The sequence below is a fragment of the Oncorhynchus tshawytscha genome, linkage group LG08 (genome assembly GCF_018296145.1).
Source record: "Oncorhynchus tshawytscha isolate Ot180627B linkage group LG08, Otsh_v2.0, whole genome shotgun sequence".
NCBI classification, from domain to species: domain Eukaryota; kingdom Metazoa; phylum Chordata; class Actinopteri; order Salmoniformes; family Salmonidae; genus Oncorhynchus; species Oncorhynchus tshawytscha.
The window spans coordinates 53,901,884-53,923,245 of NC_056436.1; the positions used below are offsets into that span (position 1 = coordinate 53,901,884).

The 21,362-nt window shown below is 42.0% G+C and overlaps 1 protein-coding gene across 1 annotated transcript in view; it reads left to right on the forward strand.

The window, feature by feature from the left end:
• LOC112256324 (leucine-rich repeat and immunoglobulin-like domain-containing nogo receptor-interacting protein 2) overlaps nt 1-21,362 on the forward strand; it is a 383,684-nt gene that overhangs the window by 123,058 nt on the left and 239,264 nt on the right. The window contains exon 3 of the mRNA XM_024429491.2: nt 1,908-2,008. The gene's annotated coding sequence lies outside the window, so the exon portion shown is untranslated. The remainder of the gene's footprint in view (nt 1-1,907; nt 2,009-21,362) is intronic.

Below are 21,362 nucleotides of genomic sequence, written 5' to 3' on the forward strand. Positions count from 1 at the left end.
TAAGTTGAAATTAAAAACAACTTTTGGTTACCACATCTTGTAATTGGATTTTCTATACTGCAGAAGCAATTTTATTTTAAATAAATGTATGCATACAATTTTAGTTTACAGAAAATGAAGACAAATGGCATGTACAACATTATTGTCACTCCAAAGCTAGTATTAGTTGCACAGCCTTTGGCCAAGATAACTACAGACAAACTTCTTGTAGCCATCAATGAGCTTGCTGCACCTTTTTACTGGCACTTTGGTACACCTTTTATTTGCAAACTTCTCTAATTCTTCAATGTTGTAGGACTGTCCTCCACCAACTACTGTTTTCAGATCGTGCCATAGGTTTTTAGATGTGATTCAGATCTGGCCACTCCAGAACAGTCCAGCATCTCTTCTTGAACTATTCTTGGGTGATTGTGTTATGTGTGCCTAAGGTCGTTGTCCTGCTGGAAGACCCACATCCTTCAATGGAGACCCAGTTTTTGGAAACTGGGATGAACATTGGACTCCAAAACAACTGATAAACTTCTGATTTTATGATTCCTTGCACACATTAAAATCCCCTAGTACCAGAGACAGCAAAGCAACAGCATTATTAAATCTCCTCCATGCTTGATTGTAGGGAGGGTCTTATTTTCATTGAATGCTGCCAGCCGGCAAGGTAGAAAAATATGCCGTTTTGCCCTTGAGCAAGGCAGTTAAACTCCAACAACAACTTCTCCCCGGGCACCGATGACATGGACATCAATTTAGACAGCCCCCATACCTCTCTGATTCAGAAGGGTTGGATTAAATTCGGAAGACATATTTCGGGTTGACTGCATTCAGTTGTGCAACTGACTAGGTATCCCCTTTCCCTTTATTTGGTCATTAGTAAACACAGCGTTTATTGCCTAATTTTCTTTCATTGGTCCACAGAACATTTCCCCCATGATTTAGGCTTGTATATACATTTTTTTGAGAAATTAAATCAGGCTTGTGTCTCCTTCAGCATGTTTACCAAAGACAAAACAAAGAACACCCTCTCAACAGTCACACATGGGGAGGTTCAATAATGCTGTGGGGTTGCTTTGCTGTCTCTTGTACTGGGAGACTTGAATGTGTGCAAGACATTGTGTGCAATGTCTTGCAAGACAAAAAGTGTTTTGGAGTACGATGTTCAATCCCGTGTCCACAAACTGTCTCTCTGTTGAAGGTTGAGGGTCTTCCAGCAGGACAACAACTGAAAAACATATCAAAAGAAAACTGGAATGATTCAAGAAAAAACGTGAGACTGTTCTGGAGTGATCAGCAAAGAGCCCAGATCTGAATCACATCCATAACCTACGGTGGGATCTGATAACAGCAGTTGGCGGAGGGAACCCCTCAAACAAGAATTAGAGGCAATTTGCTGCTCAAGAGTGGGCCAAATTGCTACTAGAAGGTGCAGCAAGCTCATTGATGGCTACAAGAAGCATTTGTTGGCAGGCTATGCAACCGGGGTGCCAATAAATTTGTAATGCCATAAATTGTGGTCAACAGATTAATTCCATCCCTTCCCCTGCTTTGATACTCACGTTTGTAGCCAAAACATGACAGTTAGGAGTTAAATCAGGATATTCTCTCATAAAATTCCTTGGCCAGTCGGTCGGGTTACAGTGCCGAGAGAAATTAGGATTTAATGAAGCGTCCTTTGGCAGCCGTTTGGGCAGAAAAACGATCAATCCGCCCAAGCGTTGAAGGAAGATACTGTGCATGTCAGAGGTCTTTTCCTTCTTCAACTTAGTGGCCTTCCTCTGTCTTCCTTGGGCTGACAGTCTTCAAGGATGTTTATCTTGGTTCGATGGGCTTGTTAGTGCTTAGACTTGTGCTACTTCCGGGAAAGCTCCTACCCTATGTCTGCTTAAATTTCTTCTCTTTTTTTATTATTACAGACATCGGAATCTTGAAATAAGTGACCTGTGTATTCCACTGGGGATTTTTAACTACTCTTTAGTCACACTCTATGGACATCTACTATCAGAGACCCTGCCAGGTAAGAAAATAATATTTAACTTCACATTTTTTATTGTACTCATATTTACTGTAAATATTCCCACACGTGTTATTTTTTGATGGGTCAAGGAATCTTGTTTTCAGCTAAAATTATTTTACTGTATGTATTCTAGAGGAAATAGTTATAGTTATGCTATTAGTTTGACCAACTAGTCAGAAATGGAGTAAATACAATACAGTGCCTTCAGAAAATATTCAAACACCTTGACTTATTCCACATTTTGTTTTGTTACAGCTTGAATTTAAAATGGATTACATTTAGATTTTGTGTCATTGATCTACACACAAAACCCCATATTGTCAAAGTGCTTCTACATCTGCATTGCTTGCTGTTTGAGGTTTTAGACTGGGTTTCTGTACAGCACTTTGTGACATTTGCTGATGGAAAAAGGGCTTTATAAATACATTTGATTGAAGTGGAGTTAGGTTTTTAGACATTTTTTACAAATGAATGAATAAGGAAAAGTTTTAATGATTTTTGAATGACTTGCACATTTCTGTACCCCAGACATAATTATCTGTAAGCTCCTTCAGTTGAGCAGTGAATTTCAAGCACGGATTAATGACAAAGACCAGGGAGGTATTACAATTCCTTGAAACAATGTCACCTACTGGTAGATGGTGGAGGGGAAAGCAGACATTTAATATCCCTTTGATCATGATTAAGTTATTAATTAGACTTTGGATGGTGTGTCAATACACCCAGTCACTGCAAAGATACAGGCATTCTTCCTAAATCAGTTGACGGTGAGGAAGGAATTTCACCATGAGGCCAGGGATTTCATAATGAGGCCAATGGTGATTCTATTGAGTTAAATGGTTGTGATAGGAGAAAACTGAGGATGGATCAACAACATTGCAACATTACTCCACAATACTAACTTAAATGACAGAGTGAAAAGAAGGAAACCGGTACAGAATAAAAATATTCCAAAACATGCATCCTGTTTTCAATAAGGCACTAAATTAACTTTTTGTCCTGAAAACAAAGCTTTATTTTTGGGGCAAATCCAACACATCACTGACTAGCACTCTTCATGTTTTCAAGCAAGGTGGTGGTTGCATCATGTTATGGGTGCCATAGACAATGACTATGACATTTTAGGATGAAAAGAAAAGGAATAAAGCTAAGCACAGGCAAAGTCCTAGAGGAAAACCTGGTTCAGTCTGCTTTCCAACAGACACTGAGAGACAAATGAACCTTTCAGCAGGACAACAACCTAAAACGCAATGCAAAATATGCACTGGACTTGTTTACCAAGATGACATTGAATGTTCCTGAGTGGCCTAGTTACAGTTTTGACTTAAGTCGGCTTGAAAATCTATATGGCAAGACTTGAAATTGGCTGTTTAGAAATGATCAACAACCAACTTGACAGAGCTTGTATTGTTATATATTAGTGTTATTTTCCATGAATTAAAAACATTGACATTACAGAGTATTTTGTATAGATCTCTGACCAAAAAAAAAGACAATTAAATCCAATTTAATCCCACTTTAATCCCAATGTGGAAAAAGTCAAGGGGTGTGGATACTTTGAAGGCACGGTATACCACCTGCTTCTTTTGAAAATAGAGTTTGATTGACTTGATCTTTGACCTGTTTTACCGCTCCTTTGACACCTCCGAGGGACACTATCCTCCAAAGGGTACACAAGACAGAAAATGACTCTGAGATGTCAAACGCGTCAAGTAAACATGCTTAAATGCTAAATGCTCAGTTTCAAATGCCAACCCTGTGTTGTATGTGTATGGCCCAACCGAATTCCAAACTGGGTTCTGAGTTCTCTTGAGTTCCCCCCCATTCTCCTTTCCCGTCACGTTTTCAATAAGCACCCTGTGAGGATGTAGCAGGGGGAGATTGGGACTGTTTGGAAATAAATGTGATCACGTCGGAAAAGGAACCGCTGCCGGACGAGATGTGGGGGAAAAATCAAATGTCATATTCCCAAACACTTCATCGCCATGAGGTGTAACACAGACTTTTCCTCTTTCTCCAATCTGATTTCCACTTTCATCAGTTTTAACGTTTAGTATTGTAAAGAATGTAACAGCAGAAACCAGAGTACTCTCACAGATCACTGTTACAGTTTAATTGAATTGCAGTGCATTCCTACGAAGGGTCACACTTGAGTTGGATGGAAGACAGAGGTGGCGGCGAAGGAAAATAGGAAGCACAGACACTGTGTGTGTCATTATGTGCATGTGTTAAAGGTGTTATCTGTGTTAAAATACAGGGCTAAGGTTTTGCTATGGCAGAAGTTGCTGAGGATATATCGAGCAAAAATGTGCTCCCAGCTGCATAGATAGCATTAGCATGGCCCGGGAGGCTGATTAATTCATTTGCTGTCTCACTTCAATGTGAGTGTCATGGCAGACCGGGGATGGTTGTTTGGAAGAGGTGAAAATTTGGCTCTGGAACTCTGGATTCCGTCAAACCTGTAGAACATTTTTTGACGCAGTATCTTTGTTTAAACAACCACTGCACTGAAATCAACCTATATGTCTTATTGTGATTGGAGAGGAGCCTCTAGAACACAAGACCATTGTGCAATTCTATTTGGCAACAGGGAAATGAAATATACCGCACCCACCACCAATGTGGGTTTGATTGATCTCTGCCTACAGGAGCTGTTGATAGCTCATAGGGTCACATGATTAGACCGCTGCACTACCTTTGCCTCAAGACCAGCATGTTCATGTGTATATTAACAACAACCGTTTGGCGTTGAGTTCAAACTTAATTGTGTTATTACTATTTTCAATCTATCCACAGTTTCCGTCTACATGTTTTTGTGTTATTCACATATCTGGTTTCAACAGATGCCAATGCTCAGGAGGGCTAGCATTAACAAGTCCAAAACAGCTGGCCATGCACTTGTATATCAAATCGTTTTTTGACATGACTCATGGATCAAGAAATATTTTAACAATATTCGACTGTGGTTATGCTTTATTGGAACCAATGTAAAGCCTTGATTAAGCCATAAACTACACATATTCCATCCTAATTTATTTTTAATTTGGTGAGAACTCGGTCGCATATTGCTACAGTGGATCTAACATTTTAATTAAGTAAGGGCTGTAAAAATGATTACTACTACCGGGGTGCAGAAGGGCTGGTGCTCACAACGCTATGGAGAATGGGGAACTAGTGGTCCAAAAATGACACCCCCCAATTCCAAGACCATTCCCTACCACAGAGCCTTTAGATCACTTATTTTTGTACACTCAATGGCAATAATTACCTGTGTGGTCTCATGAAATGCACTAGCCATGTCCAAAGTCTTTTTCAATGGTTGAATATGGCATTTTTAATAACCTATTGAGTTTATTACATCAATGCATTTAAATCTATATTGGAGTGTGGGGGGGGGTTCTCTTTTTTTTACGCTAAATCCATCTTGAGAATATACTTTTTTATATAATGTTGCAAAATGTTGCCTTTGGCATAAACAGTGGAACTGAAAATAGAACTCAGTGGCCTTCAGATTAATTTGCCACACAGAATCCAAACTTGAAACACAGGAGGTAAAACCCTGTAAATAGGAATACTGGAATACTGTCAATCTCTTTTTTTGACAAACTGTTCAGTTTGCATGTAAAGACAAAAAAAGCACATTATTTCAGCAGGTGATTTCACTTGAGTTTATTAGCGGGCTACATTACAATGATTGTGTAAGATATTCAGCTCTGCAAGGTGTGCATTGCACTGCTTGTCAATGGGTGGTTTCTGTTCTAGCAGGCAGGACATGCCCTTTGGCAGACGAATGCACAGCGGTGGGTGAAGGCTGTCTGAATGGCACCTATCTCACGGTTGAGCTGCCAGGTCTGTCTGATGTTTCAAACCCAGCAGAGAGCAGCTTTCTAGCCTTTCAGGGCCCTGGACAACCCCTGTGTATGTCTTGCTGAGGAAACTGTCCACATTCTCAGAGCATTAATGAATGCCCCTCTCCCCACAGGTGTGATTACTACCTCTGAGGTTTTAGAGCTTGAGTTAGTCCCCTCATACAAGTACTTGGGAGTATGGCTAGACAGCACACTGTCCTTCTCTCAGCACATATCAAAGCTGCAGGCTAAAGTTAAATCTAGACTTGGTTTCCTCTATCGTAGTCGCTCCTCTTTCACACCAGCTGCCAAACTAACCCTGATTCAGATGACCATCCTACCCATGCTAGATTACGGGGACATCATTTATAGATCGGCAGGTAAGGGTGCTCTCGAGCGACTAGATGTTCTTTACCAATCGGCCATCAGATTTGCCACCAATGCTCCTTAAAAGGAGACATCACTGCACTCTATACTCCTCTGTAAACTGGTCATCTCTGCATACCCATTGCAAGACCCACTGGTTGATGCTTATTTATAATACCCTCATAGGCCTCACTCTATCTGAGATATCTACTGCAGCCCTCATCCTCATCCTCCACATACAACAACCATTCTGCCAGTCACATTCTGTTATGGGTCCCCAAAGCACACATATCCTTGGGTCGCTCGGCTTTTCAGATCGCTGCAGCTTGCGACTGGAACGAGCTGCAACAAACACTAAAACTGGACAGTTTTATCTCAATCTCTTCATTCAAATGGACACTTGCTGACAGTTGTGGCTGCTTTGCATGATGTATTGTTGTCTCTACCTTCTTGCACTTTGTGCTGTTGTCTGTGCCTAATAATATTTGTACCCTGTTTTGTGCTGCTACCATGTTGTGCTGCTGCCATTTTGTGTTGCTACCATGCTGTTGTCATGTTGTTTTGCTACCATGCTGTGTCGTCATGTGTGGCCGCCATGCTATGTTGTTGTCTTAGGTCTCTCTTTATGTAATGTTGTGTTGTCTCTCGTCCTGATGTGTGTTTTATCCTATATTTTTATATCATTCATTTTAATTTTTAAATCCAGCCCCCATCCCTGCAGGAGGCCTTTTTGCTCTTTGGTAGGCTGTCAAGATAAATAAGAATTTGTTATTAATTGACTTGCCTAGTTAAATAAAGGTAAAAAACCCCAATTGTTTGTGAAAGAGGCACTCGCACGTTGTTTGTAGAACTGGCTCACCTTGCATATGGCCCACATACCTAGCAAACAGCCATGGAAATAGAATGAACAATATGGATAGAGATACATTATGTGAGTGGAAGAAAGGGAGTGAAGTCTATAGTCTCTTTTCTTCGCCCAGAATTAAACAGGTCTCTTGTTCTTTTATGTCACAGTGCCCCAACAATATGCAAGAGGATATAAAAGTCTAACCGGAAGATACTTTTTATATGACCAATCAGGCCTCTTTTTGAAGATGTCTGGTACTTTCCCTCGTGGATTGTCGAGTTGTGCTGTGCATTGTGGGCAGCGGTTTGTGTCAAGCCCTTGCAGCAATGTGAAACAAGGTAACGGTTCCACTTGTTGTTGGAGGTTCAGGAACTGCAAAGGTGGAGATTTGTAAGACCAGCAGCCAATTCCCTATTGAGAGCTTTGTCAGAAGAAGCTCAAGCGGGGATTTCTGGAAGGAGAATGGAATTGGGGTTGAATTATAAAAATAGGACTTTTTGAGTACATTTTTTAATACTGAAAAACAGATAAGTGAATCTATTGAGACACATCTTTGTCTTGACCTTAGAATTCCGAGCAGTTACCCACTTAGGTATACTATGGGGATCCAAATGAATCCTAAATAAGATTTTGTGCATTGGTGGATAAGCACATGTTCGTAGACAGAGGTATGAGGTAAGTGAATTTCCACATTTTCCTTTGCAACCATATCCTATTCACAGTTACAAGACTGAATTCAACTCAGTGGCATAAGCCATTATTCACAAATAAACTACCGACCTAGACATTGTGCCACTTTCTCAAAAAGCTAACATTCATTTGGCATGTTGTTGCATAAACAGTCAGAAATATTGTATATAGGATCGTAATTTGATCTGTATTGTCACAGAAAGAAAATCCTGCAGCAACAGGATTTGAACATTTAGTCCATAATGTTGCATGCAGTGGTGTGTATTCATGGTTGCCAAGGGAAGCAAGGTTTCCCCCAAACATTTGACCAAGTAAAAAAAGAAAAAACATACAAAATAATTAATCTTCCATCTCTCTGTGTTAAAAAAAATATCCTTCAATTCACAAGAGGCTGAATATATCTCACAAGAGAAGGTATCCGAGAGATCAAACTGTATTAGTACTGTATGTGTAGCCAAAATATCTGATGCTGTCTTTATCCCTTGATAAAAAAATAAAGAAACGTCCCTTTTTCAGGACCCTGTCTTTCAAAGATAATTCGTAAAAATCCAAATCACTTCACAGATCTTCATTGTAATGGATACACTGATACTTCCGGCGCCGACAGAGATGGCCGCCTCGCTTCGCGTTCCTAGGAAACTATGCAGTTTTTTGTTTTTTTTACGTGTTTATTCTTACACTAGTACCCCAGGTCATCTTAGGTTTCATTACATACAGCCGAGAAGAACTACTGAATATAAGATCAGCGTCAACTCACCATCAGTACGACCAAGAATATGTTTTTCGCGATGCGGATCCTGTGTTCTGCCTTACAACCAGTGCAACGGAGTGGATTACATGCAGCGACCCAAAAAAACGACTCAGAAAAAGAGGGAAACGAAGCGGTCTTCTGGTCAGACTCCGGAGACGGGCACACCGTGCACCACTCCCTAGCATTCTTCTTGCCAATGTCCAGTCTCTTGACAACAAGGTTGATGAAATCCGAGCAAGGGTAGCATTCCAGAGGGACATCAGAGACTGTAACGTTCTCTGCTTCACGGAAACATGGCTAACTGGAGAGACCCTATCCGAAGTGGTGCAGCCAGCGGGTTTCTCCACGCATCATGCCGACAGAAACAAACATCTTTCTGGTAAGAAGAGGGGCGGGGGCGTATGCCTTATGACTAACGTGACATGGTGTGATGAAAGAAACATACAGGAACTCAAATCCTTCTGTTCACCTGATTTAGAATTCCTCACAATCAAATTAACAACCGCATTATCTACCAAGAGAATTCTCTTCGATTATAATCACAGCCGTATATATCCCCCCCCAAGCAGACACATCGATGGCTCTGAACGAACTTTATTTAACTCTCTGCAAACTGGAAACGATTTATCCGGAGGCTGCATTCATTGTAGCTGGGGATTTTAACAAGGCTAATCTGAAAACAAGACTCCCTAAATTTTATCAGCATATCGATTGCGCAACCAGGGGTGGAAAGACCCTGGAAAGACGACTCCATTTTGTTGATCCCTGCCTACAGACAGAAACTAAAACAAGAAGCTCCCACGCTGAGGTCTGTCCAACGCTGGTCCGACCAAGCTGACTCCACACTCCAAGACTGCTTCCATCACGTGGACTGGGAGATGTTTCGTATTGCGTCAGACAACAACATTGACGAATACGCTGATTCGGTGTGCGAGTTCATTAGAACGTGCGTTGAAGATGTCGTTCCCATAGCAACGATTAAAACATTCCCTAACCAGAAACCATGGATTGGTGGCAGCATTCGTGTGAAACTGAAGGCGCAAACCACTGCTTTTAATCAGGGCAAGGTGTCTGGTAACATGACTGAATACAAACAGTGCAGCTATTCCCTCCGCAAGGCTATCAAACAAGCTAAGCGCCAGTACAGAGACAAAGTAGAATCTCAATTCAACGGCTCAGACACAAGAGGCATGTGGCAGGGTCTACAGTCAATCACGGACTACAGGAAGAAACCCAGCCCAGTCACGGACCAGGATGTCTTGCTCCCAGGCAGACTAAATAACTTTTTTGCCCGCTTTGAGGACAAAACAGTGCCACTGACACGGCCTGCAACGAAAACATGCGATCTCTCCTTCACTGCAGCCGAAGTGAGTAAGACATTTAAATGTGTTAACCCTCGCAAGGCAGCAGGCCCAGACGGCATCCCCAGCCGCGCCCTCAGAGCATGCGCAGACCAGCTGGCCGGTGTGTTTACGGACATATTCAATCAATCCCTATACCAGTCTGCTGTTCCCACATGCTTCAAGAGGGCCACCATTGTTCCTGTTCCCAAGAAAGCTAAGGTAACTGAGCTAAACGACTACCGCCCCGTAGCACTCACATCCGTCATCATGAAGTGCTTTGAGAGACTAGTCAAGGACCATATCACCTCCACCCTACCTGACACCCTAGACCCACTCCAATTTGCTTACCGCCCAAATAGGTCCACAGACGATGCAATCTCAACCACACTGCACACTGCCCTAACCCATCTGGACAAGAGGAATACCTATGTGAGAATGCTGTTCATCGACTACAGCTCGGCATTCAACACCATAGTACCCTCCAAGCTCGTCATCAAGCTCGAGACCCTGGGTCTCGACCCCGCCCTGTGCAACTGGGTACTGGACTTCCTGACGGGCCGCCCCCAGGTGGTGAGGGTAGGCAACACCATCTCCTCCCCGCTGATCCTCAACACTGGGGCCCCACAAGGGTGCGTTCTGAGCCCTCTCCTGTACTCCCTGTTCACCCACGACTGCGTGGCCACGCACGCCTCCAACTCAATCATCAAGTTTGCGGACGACACAACACTGGTAGGCTTGATTACCAACAACGACGAGACGGCCTACAGGGAGGAGGTGAGGGCCCTCGGAGTGTGGTGTCAGGAAAATAACCTCACACTCAACGTCAACAAAACTAAGGAGATGATTGTGGACTTCAGGAAACAGCAGAGGGAACACCCCCCCATCCACATCGATGGAACAGTAGTGGAGAGGGTAGCAAGTTTTAAGTTCCTCGGCATACACATCAAAGACAAACTGAATTGGTCCACTCACACAGACAGCATCGTGAGGAAGGCGCAGCAGCGCCTCTACAACCTCAGGAGGCTGAAGAAATTCGTCTTGTCACCAAAAGCACTCACAAACTTCTACAGATGCACAATCGAGAGCATCCTGGCGGGCTGTATCACCGCCTGGTATGGCAACTGCACCGCCCTCAACCGTAAGGCTCTCCAGAGGGTAGTGAGGTCTGCACAACGCATCACCGGGGGCAAACTACCTGCCCTCCAGGACACCTACACCACCCGATGCTACAGGAAGGCCATAAAGATCATCAAGGACATCAACCACCCGAGCCACTGCCTGTTCACCCCGCTGTCATCCAGAAGGCGAGGTCAGTACAGGTGCATCAAAGCTGGGACCGAGAGACTGAAAAACAGCTTCTATCTCAAGGCCATCAGACTGTTAAACAGCCACCACTAACATTGAGTGGCTACTGCCAACACACTGTCAATGACACTGACTCTACTCCAGCCACTTTAATAATGGGAATTGATGGGAAATGATGTAAATATATCACTAGCCACTTTAAACAATGCTACCTTATATAATGTTACTTACCCTACATTATTCATCACATATGCATACGTAGATACATAGGACTGCATCCTTATGTAATACATGTATCACTAGCCACTTTAACTATGCCACTTGGTTTACATACTCATCTCATATGTATATACTGTACTCGATATCATCTACTGTATCTTGCCTATGCTGCTCTGTACCATCACTCATTCATATATCCTTATGTACATATTCTTTATCCCCTTACACTGTGTATAAGACAGTAGTTTTTTGGAATTGTTAGTTAGATTACTTGTTCGTTATTACTGCATTGTCGGAACTAGAAGCACAAGCATTTCGCTACACTCGCATTAACATCTGCTAACCATGTGTATGTGACAAATAAAATTTGATTTGATTTGATTTAAACACTGTTTCCCATGCTTGTTCAATGAATCATAAACAATTAATAAAACATGCACCTGTGGAAGGGTCGTTAAAACACTAACAGTTTACATACGGTAGGCAAGTAAGGTCACAGTTATGAAAACATAGGACACTAAAGAGGCCTTTCAACTGACTCTGAAAAACCACAAAAGAAAGATGCCAAACACCTTCACAGGATTGGTACATCCGAACATCACACCTGCAGGACAGGTACAGGATGGCAACAACATCTACCCGAGTTACACCAAGAACGCACAATCCCTCCATCAGTGCTCAGACTGTCCGCAATAGGCTGAGAGAGGCTGGACTGGGGGCTTGTAGGCGTGTTGTGTGGCAGGTACTCACCAGACATCACCAGCAACAACGTCGCCTATGGGCGCCCTAGCGACCTACCGTCGCTGGACCATGCAGGACTGGCAAAAAGTGCTCTTCACTGACGAGTCGTGGTTTTGTCTGACCAGGGGTGATGGTTTGATTCACGTTTATCATTGAAGGAATGAGCGTTAAACTGAGGCCTGTACTCTGGAGCGGGATCGATTTGGAGGTGGAGGGTCCATCATGGTCTGGGGCGGTGTGTCACAGCATCATCGAAATGAGCTGGTTGTCATTGCAGGCAATCTCAACGCTGTGCGTTACAGGGAAGACATTCTCCTCGCTCATGTGGTACCCTTCCTGCAGGCTCATCCTGACATGACCCTCCAGCTTGGAGGGTGACCCTCCAATGCCACCAGCCATACTGTTTGTTCTGTGTGTGATTTCCTGGAAGACAGGAATGTCAGTGTTCTGCCATGGCAAGCGCAGAGCCCAGATCTCAATCCCATTGAGCACGTCTGGGATCTGTTGGATCGGAGGGTGAGGGCTAGGACCATTCCCCCCAGAAATGTCCGGGAACTTGCAGGTGCCTTGGTGGAAGAGTGGGGTAACATCTCACAGCAGGAACTGGCAAATCTGGTGCAGTCCATGAGGAGGAGATGCTGCAGTCAATGAGGAGGAGATGCACAGCAGTACTTAATGCAGCTGGTGGCCACACCAGATTTATGTCTCAGTTGTTGAATCTTGTTATGTTCATACAAATATTTACACATGTTAAGTTTGCTCAAAATAAACACAGTTGACCGTGAGAGGACTTTTATTTTTTTGCTGAGTTTATATTAACAGGTAAGTAGCTAGCTAAAATCGGCACATTCTTAAAATAGCCATGGATGGAAATAAGAATTTGGACTTGTGGTTTTACTTAATTCTCCAGACTGGCCAATGATTATTGCAGCGATTCTGATCCAACCATAAATGCATACATTGTATACAGGCCCCTGGCCTGAGAGGATGGAAGTTCAACATGTACAGTTGAAGTCGGAAGTTTACATACACCTTAGCCAAATACATTTAAACTCAGTTTTTCACAACTCCTGACATTTAATCCGAGTAAAAATTCCCTGTTTTAGGTCAGTTAGGATCATCACTTTATTTTAAGTCAGAATAATAGAGAGAATTATTTATTTCAGCTTTTATATCTTTCATCATATTCCTAGCGGCCTTTCAGGTTATGTCGATATAGGACTTGTTTTACTGTGGATATAGATACTTTTGTACCTGTTTCCTCCAGCATCTTCACACGGTCCTTTGATGTTGTTCTGGGATTGATTTGCACTTTTCGCACCAAAGTACGTTCATCTCTAGAAGACAGAATGAGTCTCCTTCCTGAGCGGTATGACGGCTGTGTGGTCCCATGGTGTATATACTTGCGTACTATTGTTTGTACAGATGAATGTGGTACCTTCAGGCGTTTGAAAATTGCTCCCAAGGATGAATCAGACTTGTGGAGGTCTACAATGTTTTTTCTGAGGTCTTGACTGATTTATTTTGATTTTCCCATGATGTCAAGCAAAGAGGCACTGAGTTTGAAGGTAGGCCTTGAAATACATCCACAGGTACACCTCCAATTGACTCAAATTATGTCAATTAGCCTATCAGAAGCTTCTGTAGCCATGAATTTTCCAAGCTGTTTAAAGGCACAGTCAACTTCGTGTATGTAAACTCCTGACCCACTGGAATTGTGATATAATGAATTATAAGTGAAATTATAAGTCTGTAAACAATTGTTGGAAAAATGATTTGTGTCATGAACAAAGTAGATGTCCTAACCGACTTGCCAAAACTCTAGTTTGTTAACAAGAAATTTGTGGAGTGGTTGAAAAATTTGTGTTAATGACTCCAACCTAAGCGTATGTAATCTTCCGACTTAAACTGTAGCTGGATGTAGTAGGCTTGGCACATCGTTGCCCATGAAAGGAAGTTAGGTTAACGAGCAAGCAATTTTGCCAGGTAGCCTAGGACAACAAATACTAAAAGTGTGTACTGTATGAAAGTCAGACTGTTTAGGCCCCATGAAAGAGAGCAGGATGGCACTGCCATTTCTCTACAAGTAGGGTGAGTCAACATGTTTTTTCTACTTGCAAGCAAGCACGCACGCACACGCACACACACACAGTATTAGAGTGTATTAGTTACTGTATTAGACTAAGCATAGGTGATTAGATGATTCTGAAGTTGAAATGATGCTGGATTAGTGGAGGCAGCGCCTTGTTTTCTTTGTGATTTACGGTAAATATCCCTGGTTATAAATCAATAGTTTAGTCGTCCGGAAATGTCAGAAACATTAACTTGATTGACCATGCTGTAGGTCATGTAACTCTTTGTTACATACAATATGTTTTGTGGCCTTCCCCGGACAGATGTTGCTCTCCGGTTTTGTGATGAAGCAAAGGTGATGAATTTATTCTGCCACTGTGTGTTCTTATTGTCTCGGCCTTAGGCCTATATAACACGGTGTCAAGGAATATGAACTAACAGGTTGTAGAGCAAACAACGCAATTAGCACAACACATAGGTTATAATATGGATTTTTTCCCCCCTGCCTGACTTCCTCAGTGATTTTACCCACGCAACGCTACTAGTTGCATGATCGGTTAGGCTATTAGCTGGTCAAAATGAGGCTACATGAAATGTGGAATACCGTTAATATAACTGTGTGTTAGAGCTGGTTTTCCGTGAATGTATGTACATTACGAAGCTCTCAGCAACACATCTGTAGCTAATTTACAAACACACACACACACATTGTGCCATCATTAGAAGGACTCAGTACAACATCAACATCTCCCGTTAACACAGGGGACATTCATGTGATTACACTTCCCAACACTACCTCTATGTTAACAGAGGCTTAAAATGGCGGATCCCATTTCCCACCATGCTGTGCTGTTTCTCACCTACCGGCTCTCCCTGCTCTCCCCCATCTCATCCTTATTTTCACCACAGAATAAAATTCTCACAAGAGCCGGGGCTTTTTTTTGGACAAGTGTGAATCAAGCACATCATTATTTTTTCTTTCCCTTCAGTCTTTGGTGCTTCTGTCTGTCTTTTTCTGTACTCTTAAACTCCTCTTGTTTCCATTAGCGGCAACACATTATGGTCTCTATTATCTCACGCTCGGTGTGATTGGGGATGGAGCTGTACAAAGCAAAGCCCTTCTCTCTTGTCCATGTCCATTGCAATGAGGAAGACCAGGCCCATTCCCTCTCAAAACAAATACAACCTGCTCTCTGCTCCTTGCACTGAGAATACCCCTTTCATTTTTGTCATTATGTTGTGCATAGTGGAGGTGCAGCTGTTGTAGGTGGATAATACACACCGTGAGTGCTCATGATCGTCCTTGCCTGTTCTGTCAGGAAAATGATGGTAGCATTCTGCTTTATAGGGACGACACCTCATGTATTCCACATAGGTTCCCAGCCAAAGCCAAGAATAAGAGATGGATTGCTATTATGTATCAAACCTAAAATATCTTCTGAAATTCAATGTGCATATTGTGAATACTCTTGTTTGATGACTACACGAATACTCATGTAGTCATCAATCATGGTATTTCATTAGCAAAGTAAAATAATAGAGTCCAAAAACTAACTGAAGACTATTTACCTTCATCATTATTTCTGTTATGTTACGCTATGAATCGTATGATGAAGCACTTTGTAACAGACATGTTGCACCATATAAAAACCTGTTGAACTCTCCACCATAGAGACCCTCTGACCTGCGAGGTTAATGGAAACACTGCTGTAGACACACAAAGAGAGAATACGGGACCCACAAGTAATGAAACACCATTCAATCTCTTCTCATTGTGCATCTTTTTGAGTGTCCCTTTAGCGAAAGCGTATATCTTAAACCACCCGCTCAATAACTAAATTCTGCTCTTCTCTCAGGTGCGGAGGAAAGATTTAGAGTGGGGAGGAGAGTAGTTCTCTCTTTCTCTCTCTCTCTCTCTCTCTCTCTCTGGGTGAGATGCATCCGTGGAGGGATTGTAAAGAATTATGGCGGACAGCTATCAATGATGTCGTTGAGAGATTACAATAGAGGCAGACGTTAATAACACGGCCCAGCATGTGACATTGGATGGTTTATTGATAAGGCCACAAAAGGCATTGAAAACACAAGGAGGAGGTGACAGATTGTTGCACGGATAGCGTATAACCTCACAGGGAGCTTATAAATGGCAACGATGTGTCTATTGGTGCTATCGATCTTTGACACACAAATGTTCTTTCACCTTTTATTTCAATTCTGTGAAAATGTGAAAATATGCCAGGGCTACACATCTTTGTTCTGCCCATGTTTGACCAGTCAATATTATCATAGAAATATGTCTAATATGTTATGTTCAGTTATTATCATTGTTATTTATTTTCAAGATGTGTTGTCGCTCCCTTTTATGCATGACATTTTGTGGACCGTATCGTCTAACTGTCGTCTAATTAACTAAGAAGATGAATGGGCAAGGTCAATGTTGTTCACTCCATCATTGCAACAAATGACCGAAATCAAATTCATCTTCCAAGAAGATTGCGTCTAATGTGCATCACACTTCCAACACTTTCTTATCACTTTGAATAAAGGGAGAACGTGCAAGTAGCGAGTGGCTGGGTGTGTGTTTTGAGCTACACAATATGCAGAATGGCCCTATTTGTGGTAGTAATATTTTAGCTACACAATATGCAAAATGGCCCTATTATACTAGTGATATTTTAGCTACACAGTATGCAAAATGGCCCTATTTGTGGTAGTAATATTTTAGCTGCACATTATGCAAAATGGCCCTATTGTAGTAGTAATATTTTAGCTACACAATATGGAAAATGGCCTAATTGTTATTGTAGTATTCGTAGTATATATGGTACCGCTTAACCACAGTAACAGAAATAGCAATGGACACCTAATATCATAGTCCTCAATTCCACAGAGAGGAAATATCTCAACTGCTTTCATAATTTCCATGTCATGGGAATCGTCCTAGCACAGGGGAAGATGAATACCCTTGTGATATAACTCTGGGTGATTAAATTTCTCCCCCCCCAATTTTTCTTTACACTTATCCATGCAGACACTTGATATTTGCTCTGTTGTTTTTTCCATTTGAAGTTCTCTGCCTCGCTTCTTCTCCCCCCATTCATATCTTTATTTTCTCCCCTCATATGCTGTGTATACAAGATTGAAAGACATTTGTATGAGAGACACTGTTAATTTGTACTACAGAGAGCTGAGAAATGCAAATGTAACTACATTTCTAAAGCTGTGCTAACTTCCGTCTGTTTGAAGTGCCGTGCCCTTCATTACTATGGTGCTTGGCCTTTTTTTGGGGCGGGGGGGATTGGCCCGCTTGTTTGTTGTCATAAAATATTTAAGCCTCTGTTTTGGCTATTTGCACAGTCATATTCATGTTTGCAGAAAAGCTAATGTGTTTGCTTTCTTATTTGCTTTTGTACTCTATAGCGTGAGAAAGCAGTATTACTGCATATACTGTAGTACTTGAAGAGACTAAACTAGAAGCATGAACTGAAAACTCCTCAAATGTTCTGATATAAACAGAACAATGAAAACACAGTTTTACAATGGCTATAGGGTCATGTTTATTTATTCGTCCTCTTCGTGGGGTGGACAAACGTCGCAGTCTCGCAAAAGTAAGGGGAAGAAAAGTGCAAGCCTCAGGTGGGGAGCACTGCACTGGACCACAAGCAAAGACTATTTGATTGGGCAGACATACAAATGTCAAGTATTTCTGCGTAAACAGAGTTGTGGACACCCTGGGGGAAAGTCTCTCCCTCCCTCCCTGCCTCCCTATCTCTATTTGTGCTGTAGCAGGCAGGACCTGTCCTCCATGTTTCGAGGCTGCCGTGGTAACACATCGTGGCAGTTGCCGAGGACGATGGCTGGGGGGGGAGGGGGGTTATATGATGTAATAATTCCAGCCATTGCCCCTTGTCCCCCAGAGGGGTGTGGATGTGGACGATGAGGGTGGGTGGGTGGAGGGAGGTACAGTCTCTATCAGAAGGAGCAATGGTCAGGGTCACATGAAGCTGTTAACCATTAACTTCCAGTGGTCTGCCTACCCTCTGGAGAGGAGATTAAATCTAAGACATGTCACTCTAAGATGGACAGGTTGACTCTTTGACCCTTAGATGGTGGGGAGTTGGCTACCGCCGTGACACGCACTTACTATCCACAAGACGTGATTTTGTGGGATCTTGGAGAGTGTTCGGCCTAGATTCAATCAGATCAAGTATTAACCGGTGATAACCGATACCCGCATGCATTCCTGGTGTTTTGGCGGGGTCGGAGGTGGAAATGTGTTGGAGCTGTCAAATCAGTGAGTAGCTACCCTTGTGATGATTGTCATGATGCCACACCTGTCCCACTCGTGTTAGAAGTTCAAAACGAGAAAGTGAAGGCAATATAGAAATAAATGACGCTAAACTTTAAAATCATTAAACTAAATAATGACGATTTATACCAGCCTAATCACTATGTAGACTATATTAAATCTCACATTCCAGGTGTCAAACTTGTAAAAACAGCTCCTTTGCATTCATACTAACGTACTGTAGCTCCATGCAGCCAATGGCAATGTCCACAATAGCTACAATACTGGGAGTTGCTTGTGGGTTTGACAGTTCTAATGTGGTTCCACCTCCGACACCGTCAAAACTCCAGCTATGCCGGTGTTGGCTAGCGCAAATCTGATTTAAATGAGGCATCAGTTTATCAATTTACAATTTAAAAAAAAGGTTGGGTGAGAAAAATCATGGACATGTCGAAAATAGTTAACTATGCTTAAATACATATGGCATGCAATATTAATTTAAAAAAATAAACTTTTGAGAGAAAGTTGGAGTCTTGTATGTTTAATCACTTTTGGACCACATTCAGTTAGCTCTATACGTCCTTAATGTGTTCAAATACCTGACACCAGGAATTTAAGTACTAGAATCTTAGCCTAAAATTTCAATGGTAGCCCGTTGATCCACATCCTACTGTGGTGTGTTGGGACTTCTCATTCTAGCTAGCAGACATCTGTTCAAATTATAGCTGGTAGACAATGAGCAAGCAAGAACATAAATATTTGTCATTCAGGCTACACATTGTAGCATTGCCCTAAGCTTACCATACAGGACGTGTCAACATGAAAGACCTGACAGAATACACAAGTATGTGTACAGTAGATATGACACATGGATGAATAGCACACAATATGCAATACACGCAGGAACACACACACACTCGCACGCATGCACGCACACACATGCACACACATGCACATGCACAGACAAGCTGGCAAGCCAATAAAACATGATGATAATCAAATATCATCACCAATCATTTAGAAAACTAGCGCGGAAGTTGCTCTTTCGAGTGTGTTTATTTTCCATTTCCAAACCATTAAAAACATGTCAGTCAGGATTGCACATTTGGAATGAAAATGTGACTATAAAATTAATGGGCTGAACACCAATAATGACTGGAAAGCAAAATATGAGCACAGTCTCTGTAAAGCAACATGAACACAATTGAAGCCATAAGTAACTAGCCTGCAGCAAACTATTGAAAGGAATGCCATTCCACCTATTCAAGAAGGATACACATACGAGTGAGTGAATTCAACCCAATCCAATATTAGATTGAGTTAGATTGGAAGATTTCTTTTAATATGGAATCCTTGAAATAGAGGGCGGGGAGTCGTAATCAAGGCAATTATGAACATTACGTTGAAGGAGAATACTTATCGATATACACTGAGTATACCAAACATTAGGAACACTCTACTCATTTTGCCCTCAGAACAGCCTAAATTTGTCGGGGCATGGACTCTACAAGTTGACAAAAAAGTTCCACAGGGATGCTGGCCCATGTTGACTCCAATGCTTCCCACAGTTGTGTCAAGTTGTCTGGCTGTCCTTTGGGTGGTGGACCATTCTTGACACACACGTGAAATGGTTGAGCGTGAAAAACCCAGCAGTGTTGCAGTTCTTGACACAAACCGGTGCAAGGCACCTACCATGATACCCAGTTCAAAGGCACTTCAATATTTTGCCTTGCCCGTTCACCCTCTGAATGGCATACATACACAATCCATATCTCAATTGTCTCAAGGCTTAAAAATCCTTCTTTAACCTGTCTCCTCCCCTTCATCTGCACTGATTGAAGTGGATTTAGCAAGTGACATTAATAAGGGATCATAGCTTTCAACTGGATTTACCTAGTGTGTCTATGTCATGGAAAGAGCTTCTTAGTGTTTTGTATACTCTGTGTATACAAAACCGTGAATAGCTCATGAGAACACCACAGCAGACCTAGGCCTACATATTTCCATCAAAAGACTGTCGAAACTCAATCCTCTTGAATGGTCAGAAATAGCATGTAATTAAAAGGTAAATCAGAATATCCCCTCGTAAAGACACCACAGGCTGCTTTCCCCATCTGTTATAATCACACTAGGAGAAGCTTGTTAAACAAGTGCTTTGGCAATATGTTGCCTTCAAAAACATTACCCGTTGATGAGGATGACTTAGTTGATGCGATTTTGATTTGTGTTCATTAAGGCAGATTTGATCCAATTTTAGTGAGTATCCTACTTTCCGTGTCGTGTCATTGTAGGAAATCGAGAGAGGAAAACGAAACAAGGCGTAGTGAAAACCGACACGCAAACATTGGAATGGATGTATATGATAAACAGTTGTAATTGATTAATTGTCATTGGGTACGTCTGTTTGCAAAGGTAGAGACATTATTTACTTAGAATTGCATTGGAATGCATGGGAAGTAACATTTTCAACCAATTTATTATTAGAGCCATTTGTTATTCTCCCCAGTGAATTATAACATCCTCTCTGATGAACGCTGAGTTTTTTCTTTTCTTTATTATTCTACGTGATAACAGGAACATTAGTTCCCTCAGAGGACATTAACAGACGACCAGTATTTTGTTCCATAATTTTGAGAGGCACAAAGCAGGCTGGAAGAGCCCCTTAATTCTATTTTAATGCTGTAACTGTTATAATGCAGTTGTTTTTGACACATAGCTGTAACGATTGTCATCGGGAGAAGGAGAAGAGGACCAAAGTGCAGCAACCCATAGTGGGAGAACAGGATGCCTAAGTATGGTTCTCAATCAGAGACAACGATTGCCAGCTGCCTCTGATTGGGAACCATACCAGACACATAGAAATAGAAAACATAGAACACAAAA